Source organism: Adiantum capillus-veneris, chromosome 26 (genome assembly GCF_014529385.1).
Source record: "Adiantum capillus-veneris isolate H3 chromosome 26, ASM1452938v2, whole genome shotgun sequence".
In the NCBI taxonomy this organism is placed as follows: domain Eukaryota; kingdom Viridiplantae; phylum Streptophyta; class Polypodiopsida; order Polypodiales; family Pteridaceae; genus Adiantum; species Adiantum capillus-veneris.
This window is the reverse complement of record NC_140956.1, coordinates 47998924-48010206: the sequence shown is the minus strand read 5'-3', so window position 1 is coordinate 48010206 and position 11283 is coordinate 47998924. Positions and strand designations below refer to the sequence as shown.

The 11283-nt window shown below is 43.0% G+C and overlaps 1 pseudogene; it reads right to left on the bottom strand.

Annotated features, from left to right (window-relative positions):
• Positions 1-3574: 3574 nt before the first annotated feature.
• On the bottom strand, positions 3575-8894 carry LOC147423388 (uncharacterized; annotated as a pseudogene).
• Between the last annotated feature and the right edge of the window lie 2389 nt (positions 8895-11283).

Genomic DNA, 11283 nt, shown 5'->3' with positions numbered 1-11283 from the left:
AGCATCCAATTTGCCCTAGGTTCTGACCATTGGACCTAACCTTTGAATTTTGGAACGTTAGCATTTTGGAAGTCATAATGGGCTTAACCTTAGGGTCTTTGAAGCCCATTGTTGAACATTGATCTTTTGCAAATTCCCAGTGCTTTGCATCCCTATTTTCCCTCCTTTGGATCCCTATTGTGGCCAATCTGCCAACTTAACCAATATTCTAGCTTTTTCTCCCCTGGTACTTCCCCATATTAAATGATCAGTTTAACATGAGAAAATAATTTAGAAGAATTATATATTAGTTATTATGACATTCAAGATGAATATAAATGTACATTTATCTTTCATTCAACCATTTATCACTTTATTTTTTTCTACTTGAAGTGTACCCTATTGCAAGGGGACTTCTATTCAATCTAATGTGTTTCACATGGAGTGCACCTTATCATTTGGCGGAGTCTTTATTAATGGACCGCATCCTTCTTATGGGTGCTCTTTTTCTTGTTTCTATGAGTAGAGAATTATCTATATTGTGCTCATATCTTGTGTAAATGGATCCACTGTACATATTTAGGCCTCGTTGTAACTTGGATTTTTCCACAAAGTTCACCCTAGTGAAAGGGGACTTTTTTAATTAATGGTGTGAATTCTAATTTGAGGAGACAAATTTTTCTTTGTATTTTTAGCTTGGAATGTGATCACTATTTTTGTTTACAATGTATAAATGGATTTAGTCAAGAGAAACCTTTATGCTTCAAGACACAAGTATGACTTGAGCAATGTCCTTTTTTCTTCAAAACATGAGTACGACTTCTTATGCTGGGTATTTGTAGGGTGGTATATATTATTTTGTACTTAATATAAGTTGTATCAATAGAAGACCTCTTTTTTTTATACTCATTCAATAAAAAATATTCATTGAACAATGTTGTTGTCATATTGGCATGGAGACTCATACAAGAATATGTGATGTTGTTGTGATATTGGCATGGGAATTTATATGCAAGTATACATGCACAAATAAAACATTTCTTATTAAATCATTACAATTTTGAATAATATGCACCTATAACCCATTCATTTAGAACATAATGTCAAAATCGCAACTCTTTATCATAAAATCCATTATTGACATTAGTTTAATTATTCTTCCTTAAGACTTGTGTTTTCCAAATATGTTTCACGATAAGAACAATGAAATAAACACAAGAGCTTTAAATTACTATAGTTGCAAATAGATTGAAATTTTCTTTATAACAATTGCTTTTTTCTCATAAATAGACATAGAATAGCATTGACACAAGTAACATGAAATTGATTGAAGAGGTTAAAATGGCCAAGTGGTGGATTGAAAAACCCCTTTGTTATAAAATGTACAAAATTAGGATGACTTAACATAAGTGCAGCTAAATACCTAAATGTCTTATCTCCAAAAAAATGCATCTATGTGCATAAAGTGGCATACCACATGGTATTCTAGAATGTAATATATGTGATCTTGACACTTATTGATGTAGTTGAAAAAATATCTAAAAAAGCAAAGTGAAAGCGATACTTTAAATAAATTTCAATTTTTGTTTGTTAATGGTCAAAGTGGCTATATTCATAAAAATTGAAAGTGATCATTAGTCTTGGGAATGGGGTTTTTCTCACTGGAAACCTTATTTATTTCCATAGAGAACAACTTAGACATATATGTAGGTACTCATTTTAACATATCACTTTGAGTGTAGTTTAGACAAAAAGTTGACTTTGTATCCCTCCATAGGTTAAGGGAACCTAGCTTGGACAAGTGATGGGCTTTATATTCCTCCATAAGTCAAGGGAGCCTAGCTTAGATAAGTGCACCACGAACCCAACACTCTTACGATGCAACCAAGCATATGAAACATGTTTTATGTATGCTTCATGCCTCAAATGAAGAAGTACTAGATTAGCAATGGACTTTTCTTGAATGAGCTTGAATGTCATAGAAAAGTGGGTTATTTTTCTCAATTTGGGTCCTAGTTTGGACAAGTGGTGGGCCTTGAGTAGGTTTAGGTACTCATTTTGAACTTAGCTTGGATAAGTGGTGGGCCTTGAAACTTCACCTTGAGATAAATCATAGATAGGACAATAAGGCATACACAATGATAATGACTAGAATGTACTAGTCTCTTAATGGTTCAATTGACTAGAACCATGAAATTTCATGTTCAATTTTATTCTCAATGTGTAATGTATGTGCATAAATTGGAATGAAAATTGACGTCTTTGATAAAAATCTCATTAATTTATACATGATATGTTGAAAGTTGTCCAACCTAGGAATTCGGATTTTCCCATTTTACCTAATATAGTCTTGTATGCTTGCATCCAAAGGTTCGGGAGAAAGTGGATTTCAAGAGCCCGAAGAAATAGAACGGGGTGGTGGCTATTGCAAGGGCAAAAAGAAAAAAAATAAGGAAGAAAATCAAGCAAGGTGCATTAGGGTATGAGTTGATGGCTCCTATTCCTGCTCCAAGTCTGAGAGAAGAAGTCCAAGCCGAGAAGCAGGCAAGTTGAAGGGTGGCAGAAATTCCTTAACAATGGGTACGTATTGTTCAAGATTTGAGTGAGCAAATGCAAGAGCTATGTTTAAGTGTTATGGACAGAGGACAACCAAGGGCTGGAAGAGGCAAGGCTAGACAATTGCTTGGTATATGTTAAAATTGTGGAGAGGAGGACCATTATGCTCCAAATTACCCTCATCCACCGAGGGAGAGAGGTGGCATCTACCCTCTATTTGGTTGAGGCCAAGGATAAGCACAACTTAATGGTCAAAGGGAGCAGTCTATAGTTGAAAATCAGGCCCCATTGGCTCCACTAGGTAATGATGAAGTGCAAAGGGTTAACATTATTGGTGTTGATTGACCAGAAGTCGATGTTATGGCCAACAAAACAGAAAGAGGTGAAAGGGAGACTGAGACGGAGGGAGAAACCAGGGCTAGGAAAGGCAAAGAGAAAGTGAACAAGGATAAAGAGAAGCCAGAGTCAAGCAAGAGAAGACAACGACAGAAGATCAAGCAGACAGAGTTTCAACTAGGGCGAGGTCATCCCGAATATAATCTGGTGAGTGATGTTCAAAACCAAAAGACTAATATCACCTTTGGAAAATTGTTGGCACTGAACCCCAAGTTAAGCAGGCAATGGTTAACCAGCTTTAGTACACGGCTACCCCATGCAAAAGGTAATGTGCATGTTGTACAGAATCTAGCCTTAAGAGGGTGGGGAGTCCCATTGATGTGCTGATGGTAGTGCTCCGGTGTCTGTGATAATAGAGTCTACTATGAAAGATATTGGTATCAAATCTATGGCTAGGTACAATGTCCAGATGAGGATGATAAACCATGCCAAAGCTTGATGTTTGGGAGTGGACCAAGATGTGAAGGTAAAAGTTATGGGTATTGAATGACTCATTGATTTCTTTGTTATGAAAACATGTGAGAATGCTTATCCAATCATCTAGGGGAGACCGTGGTTGTTGGAAATTGGGGCCAAACAAGATTGGGGAACATGGATTCTCACTTTGCCAAATCAAGATAATGCTGGGCAAATTGTGCTCGACTTGAAGACCAGGGAGATCCGTTTTCATCCAAAAGTTGAAGGTGATAGAGAAGGTTCCAGAAGGGTCTACTAGTGTTGAAGAGAAGGAGAGCAATGAGGACCTGCTAAAGCTGGATACAGATCTATTTGTAGTCATAATAGATTTGACCAAGTTCAGTAATGGTATGCAAGCTTCAATTTGTAGTCTAGATATTAAAGAGGTTGAGGACATGCTGGGTGAAGATCTAACCAAGTAGGATAAAGAAAGTTATATGGAGTTGTGTGCATTATATCCAAATTTGTTTACTACAAAATACAAAGATCCATGGGGAGCTTTGGGCTTGGCCCCCCTGTACACGGTCGGCAAGCTTTTGGTTGCGTATATAAGAAACTCCAACTCAGCTCCCCTTCGCGCCTTTGCACCGTGAACCTCAGCTCTTAAGAAGCCCGAGCAAATATGAAGCGACCACACCAAGGCTGCTCCCCAATTTGACACCTCCTAAACAAGAACCTCCTCTCATGTTGAGGGCTCATGGCCACAAACCCAACATTGACCCTTGATAATCATTGGTCACAGAGTATGATGCTTTGCACATTTGGTTTCATGCACTTTAAAGTATGCTTCTCTTCAAGATCCATCGCCATTGGTCGGACAATAAAAAGAATCCCGGATATCGATGGCCCTTGGGTAAAAGAACCCCACTGAGAGCACTATGACCGTCATGAAACTTGAGCTGCACTCACTTGCAATAGCCCTCAATGGACATGTTGTAGCATACATACCCTGGTAAGTAGAGTCTCCTGCAGACATCTCGCTCCAAATCCCATAGCATAAACTTCATGGCACCTGTGTCTAGCACCCCTTGCCTCGTTCCCAACCTTGGGATATAAGCATATGCTCCTGCCACCTGTGATAGCAAAAAAACACTTGCAGTTTTGACTAGCGAGTGCTCCAACTCGGTGTACCTGGCGCCTGGCTCCTGGCTCCATCAAATATCCACTCAAGGTTCTTGCCACTTGCCTGCAAACTGCCATGCCTTGACTTCCTGCACTTCCATAGATAGACACAATTTGGCTGTACCATCATTACCCACCCCCTCGTTGAGCATTCATGCTCAACCACAGTATTATTTAGGTAACATAAGTATGTATAGAGAGCATGATATAACATATCTCTAGAGACTGCATAAGAAAAATGATAGTGGCTATATAGATAGGTTAGATATAGAGAGAAGAGCATCTGCTATTGCATCACCCGCCAGGTTAGATATAGATAGGTTAGATATAGAGAGAAGAGCATCTGCTATTGCATCACCCGCCAGGGACAAACTGAAAGCTCAAGGCTCCCCCAAGCTTGACATAGAGTCCACCTGGATCAAATATAAAACATTGGCCGTGGCCATCCACCTGTAAAACATGCATATCCAAGCTTTCTGCTGCACTTGCAGGACAATAAACTCGCCACCCCTCCAACTCTTTATAGCTTGGAACTTCATCACCCTGCATCTATAACCCTTGCTGCCAACCATAAACATACTTCTGATCACTTGAAGCACCTATATCATAAACTGCTACCATGCCATCCGCTATAGAACCCTCCATATCATCATCTTCATCACATGAGCATTGAAACCTGCATAGTACACCTTGAAAAACAACTTGGAACAACATATCCATCAACAACCCAACACATAGCTTCAAAACCATGCCATTTGCTTGAGCCTGCTGCATAGACAAGCAAACCTGATCCCTTTGTAAACCTATATCCAAACCCTTTGTAAATGGCTCCACAATCATCTCTTTATCCTCAAGAGCATGACCTGCTAGAGCTTCAACCTGTTCAAATACCTCATCACCTGCAAGGTTGGTGTCACCTTCCTCTTTGCATGGAGCCTCACTCTCATAGGCTGTATCTGTATCAGTTTCCATAGAGTCATTTGACGGGGTCAACTTTCCACGGCTACACACAAAACTCTGAAACCTCAAAGCACACCTCGACATGCTCACCAAGGTAAGGTTGCCCCACCCCCTGCATAGACAAATCAACTTGACCTACCATTGTTTCTGCTTCTAGCTCCTGCAAGTCATTCTCAAACACATGCTCTTCAATCAAACTGGATGCACAATCCAACCATACCTCTTCCTCCAATAGGGACTCACCATCACACAACATTTGATAGGGTTGCTCAACTGGAAAATTCACACAAGGTGAAACACTATACTTCTCTTCGACCTTCAAATGACTGGCAGGCAACTCGCATACATTGCTCTCCACTTCTTCCACATGAAAAACATCATCAGTCTCATACCTAGAAGACATGGACTCCGTCTCCCATGTAGCATTTGTATCCAAACTGTTGCTGGAGCTATGAGAACTGCCGGATTCCTCTTTTGATCTTGCCAATTCTTGGACCACTTCTACCTTCCCCATTGCTGGTTCTGGAACAACCACCTCTTCTTTAAGATCTTCTATCACCTCGTCCTCTTGAGGAAGGAAACTGGGTGGCACCCTGAATATGCCTCTCTACACCTTTTGAGCCCTTGTTGGCACTTCTTCTACCTCTTCTAGCCTGGCATCAGCTTCACGTGCTTTGATCAAATGCATATCAAGAAAAAAAGGAGCTTTTACTCTTGATGCTCATCAATCTGTCTGGGCTTAGGCCCATTGGCTATCATCATTACCGACTGTAGCAATCCTGCCTCTATCTTCTTCTTCATCTTTCGACTCTTTGCTCTAGCGACTCTGGCAGCCTTGTCATAAGTGCTTGGATCTTCATACTCCACTCTCTCTTGAACATAGGGATGTAAGCATGATAGAAACCTTTCCAGCTTAAAGTAGCCCGCATTGGTTTCTTGGGTAGCAGTCGCAAAATCCTCCTAATAAGCTTCAAATTTAGCAACAAAAGCATCGAAATTTGCACTTATGTCCTACTGCAAGCCTTTGATATTTGCATCTGCTTCCGAAGCCGACATCACCTTTCTATACCTTTGTAGAAATTGCTCGCGAAATCCGATCCAGTTCTGCTTGTGCACATCTTCTAAGCCATCGAACCAAACTTTTGCTTTACCTCGCAGCACCAAAGGTAGAGTTTGGAGCTTTGCTTCATCATTAGAAATCTGTAATACTGCCAGCATAAACAACTCAAAATTGGCAATCCACTCGTCAGCATCTTCGTCTCCTTTGAACACCGGACCAAATTCCTGCTTCATCTTGATTCACAAACACTCGGTCAAGAAGCAATCAGTGGATCCTTAGTGGGAGCACCACAAGATGGAAAGAGGGAAATGGGAAAACCACCAGCACATAAACTCGATGCCTCTATTTAGCTCAGTGATCTCACAGTACCCCTATCCCCTAGCAAACACACATCCATATACACAATCTGCAAACAACTAATGCCCAAGCCCGATCCCGACCAACCCTGACTAGATAGATCCGGTTGCAAAGCATGCTATGATAACCTCCATATAACACTGTAAAGCACCATGTAACAAATAGGCAATTCAATAGAAATCGATACTAGAAAACTCCTACCCAATCTTTGACATACACCTGTTTGCCCTCAAGCTTGCAGACTTGTAAACACAAACATCCGTATAGAAAGCATTTATACAACCATCACCCTTGGAGGTATACATAGACACGATAACATTAGGCAAGAGAGCGAAAGACAAAACAATATGATCCGGAATGATCTCTCCTCACAAGCAACGAGCATGTGGGCATGTCAAGTTGATTCGATTTGCAAAACAGGTACAATCCCGCCTTGATGCAGCATCCAATGAGTCCTTCTCATGTAATCCTCAAGTCGGACTTGGTTTCAATATGCAGCCTTGCCTCCTCAAGCCATAACTGGCCACCCTCTCCTTTTCGGCTCTCGGCTCCCGTCCTCTCTTTCCCTGCCTTACCCCGTGGCTTTTCCTCCTCCTCCTCTTTGCTCGCTGCCCTGCAACACCTTCCTTCAGCGCTCCTTCACCCACAACTGCCTCATGCTTCCCCGCTTCAAGCCATAATTGCAGCCCGTCTTTTGGCAACTCTCACACCTATGGTCGGCCACCCCCTCCTTCTCGGCTCCCGTCCTGTACTGCAGCCACCCCGTGGCTCATCTCCTACGTGGCCCACTACGCCACCCCCTTCACTGGCGGCCCCTCAGGCCAGCCCTCCTCAACAGCACTCAGGACCTTCCAATTGACTCCTCGCCTTCCTCACGGCCCTTGGCGGCCCTCCTGCAGCCCCAAGTGGCGCCCTTCACCTCCTGTTCAACTGCCCGACCCTTTGCTTGAGAGTTAGCCCCCTCTCTTCGTGGCGACTCCTCCAAGCTACTACCTTTTCAGCCATGCCAACACCACACAGGCTCTCGGCCTTGCTCTGCAAGAGGGTCGCCCCCCTTTGGCCAATAGTGACCTCGCTATTGGTCGCCTTCCCTTCTGCAAGAGCTGACCCGACTCCCCCTCTTCATGCAACTGCCGTGCCCCTTTGGATCCCCGGCATCCCCTTCTGTCCTTCTCGTCCTCATGCACGCCCAAGTGCCGGCTTCTCCTCATGCAAATCATCCAGGTGGCTGCCCTTTCCCTGCATAGCGAGCTCGTCGACTGCAGCATGACAGCAACATGTTGTTTTTTTTTTTAATAGCTTTAACAAGCTTTTGGGCTTGGCCTCCCTGCACACGATCGGCAAGCTTTTTACTGCGTATCAAAAGGAACTCCAACTCGGCTCCCCTTCTCGCCTTTGCACCGTCCACCTCACGAGCAAATATGAAGCGACCACACCAAGACTGCTCCCCGATTTGACACCTCCTAAACAAGAACCTCTTCTCATGTTGAGGGCTCATGGTCACAAACCCAAGATTGACCCTTGATAATCATTGGACACAGAGTATGATGCTTTGCACATTTGGTTTCATGCACTTTAAAGTATGCTTCTCTTCAAGATCCATCGCCATTGGTCGGACAATGAAAAGAATCCCAGATATCGATGGCCCTTGGGTAAAAGAACCCCACTGAGAGCACTACGACCGTCATGAAACTTGAGCTGCACTCACTTGCAATAGCCCTCAATGGACATGTTGTAGCATACATACCCTGGCAAGTAGAGTCTCCTGCAGACATCTCGCTCCAAATCCCATAGCATAAACTTCATGGCACCTGCGTCCAGCACCCCTTGCCTCGTTCCCAACCTTGGGATATAAGCATATGCTCCTGCCACCTGTGATAGCAAAAAAACACTTGCAGTTTTGACTAGCGAGTGCTCCAACTCGGTGTACCTAGCTCCATCAAATATCTGCTCAAGGTCCTTGCCATTTGCCTGCAAACTGCCATGCCTCAACTTCCTGCACTTCCATAGATCGACACAGTTTGGCCGTACCAATATCTCAAACTCTATTTTGTACCAAGATCTGAGACTGATAGTACAGGTGATGCCAGGTAGTATGAGTCAGTTCGGAGTTATGGTTGTGTAGTACTTGATTTATGGAGCCTGTCAATCTTTTCAGATTGACAATCTAAGCTCCAGAGTGCTAGATATTACCAGTTGAAGTTTTGTCGGGGTCGATTCTGAGTCGGTTTGATCGCCTTGGAAAAAGTGCCTATGGGAAGTTTTTGAAGGTTGACAAGGTTTTCAGAGCTAGTGCTAAACATGAGGAGTGAGCAGGACGCGACTATGTGTTAATTGGAGTCCAGAGTCAGGGAGGTATTGGAGATTGAAGTTGGCAGGTGGTGGCAACTGCAGGGTGCCATATGATTTTTATTTTATTTTGAACGGCTCGGTTGACAGTCTCGAGAAAGCCTAAATGCGACGGGGTTAGTACGAATTAAATGCAAGAATCTGGTCTCTCGATGGTATTCAATAGCTTGCCAAGGGGTTCACTGAGGCAAAGGTGGCAAGTAGAGGAAGTAGGGGGGAAAAAATCAGTTTCATTGGAAAAAGTTTGGTGGGATTTGGAGTCCCTCAAGGAGTGAAGGGAGCAGGGCATGCCACGTGGCAGCTATAAAACCCATATGTGAAAGCCTTGCCAAGCATTGAGAGGAATTTATACTACAAGGAGACTAGCCCATTGAAATCTAAAAGCGTGGGGGGTTCCTGAAGCTCCATGGACATGGCGCATGTGTAAGGGTGTCTTGTTGGGCATTGCTGAAGCGATCGTTGGTGGCGCTAGTGCTGCGTGCGCTCTGTGTGGTGGCACAATAGGTGCCTGTGATCCCTAACGAGCGGCACCACTCTGTTGATGACAATGATGATGTGCTAATGCACTAAGCTATGGTGCTTGTGTGTCTAAAAAGGAACCCCAACATTTTTATTGAGGTGAGTCTCGCCAAGACAGTCACGGCGTAGTGACTGCTCCCTTGGACTCTAAGAGGTCCAACATGCGCATGAGGTAGAAGGGAAGTTCAAAGTTGTGGTCAAAATGTAGTGGAAGGTGGAAATGTAGCTAATGTGGTGAACATGCAACGGGTGCCATAAGTGGGGTACGTGTCAAATGTGTGGAAGAGGGGAGATTCTAAAAATATAAAAAAGGAAGGCTCAAAGGAGAAGCACGGGTGAAGGGAGAGAAAGAGAAGCTTGGGGGCCATATTTTTGCTCCGCCAGAGAGCGTCAAGCTGGGAGATACGGCTTTGGTGTTGACGCAAAGCCAGAGGGATGCATATTGATTATTTTTCCTCACCGAGGGTGTACCGGCTTGGAGCTATCATGTATATGGTATTTTTCACAAGCTAAACCATCATTGCTCCACAGTTTGTGTCAAATTTCCCCTTCCATGTTCTCTTGTTTTATTTGTGTGCATGTGTTTTCGGGTGTGTGTCGGTAGTTTTGTCCCCCCAATGATCTATTGTGCCCAAAGGGATTGAGCGAGGTTGTGTGTGCATTGAGGGTAGTGAATCGGGCTACACAGGGTGATTGATAGTGTTTGTGATATCACAACGTGTCCTGCTTGGTGTAGTTGGGTGCAAATGGTGGTTTGTATGTGACAGTATCGAGTTTTGAAGGTGAACTCTAGTGGTTAGGGGTGCAGTAACTACCCTGGGCTATAGAGTGGCGTGCTATTTGTGTGCGGGGAGTGTTCCACTTTCCCCCTATCCAGTGTCATAACGAACCATCTTCATTTGAAAAATGAGCTATTATGCAAGTTCCATTTCTGTCTCTCTTCCCTTTGCTCTAGCTCTCTCTTGCTCAATTTGGTGAGTTTCTCGGTGTGAGATCGCTTGTGTGTGTTGCATAAAACATGTATGATGGCCCCACAATAAAGGTTTTCCACTTTTATTTCACTCCACACATTAGAATAAATGTTGCAATTAGTAGAAAGATCCATTTTCAACAACGTATGGTGTTCATGTTTGATGCTCAAAGAGTAGGAGAAATTCCCACATCACCAAACCCTATCATCTTGCTACTTATTGACTATCATAGATCGTTCAATGTGCATATTATTATTTTGTTGTATAATAGATTGTAATTTAGAAAACACTATTGTGTAAATCTTTTTAAGAAAAAAGGAAAAAAAGAAACATGTTGTCACTTTGAAATTGATTCAATGGAGGCCCAACGCCAAATGTCGGGATATCCTCTTTTTTTGGGAGAGCCTGGTGAGGATGCCAAGTTATTTTTAGAAAATTTGAAAATGGCTTGCCACATAAAAAGGGTGATAGGAGATGCGAAATGCCTAAAAATGTTTGAGGTAGTTTTGAGGAAAGGTGCTAGTAACTAGTTTTCCTCTCTACTTGAGGAAGTTAGAG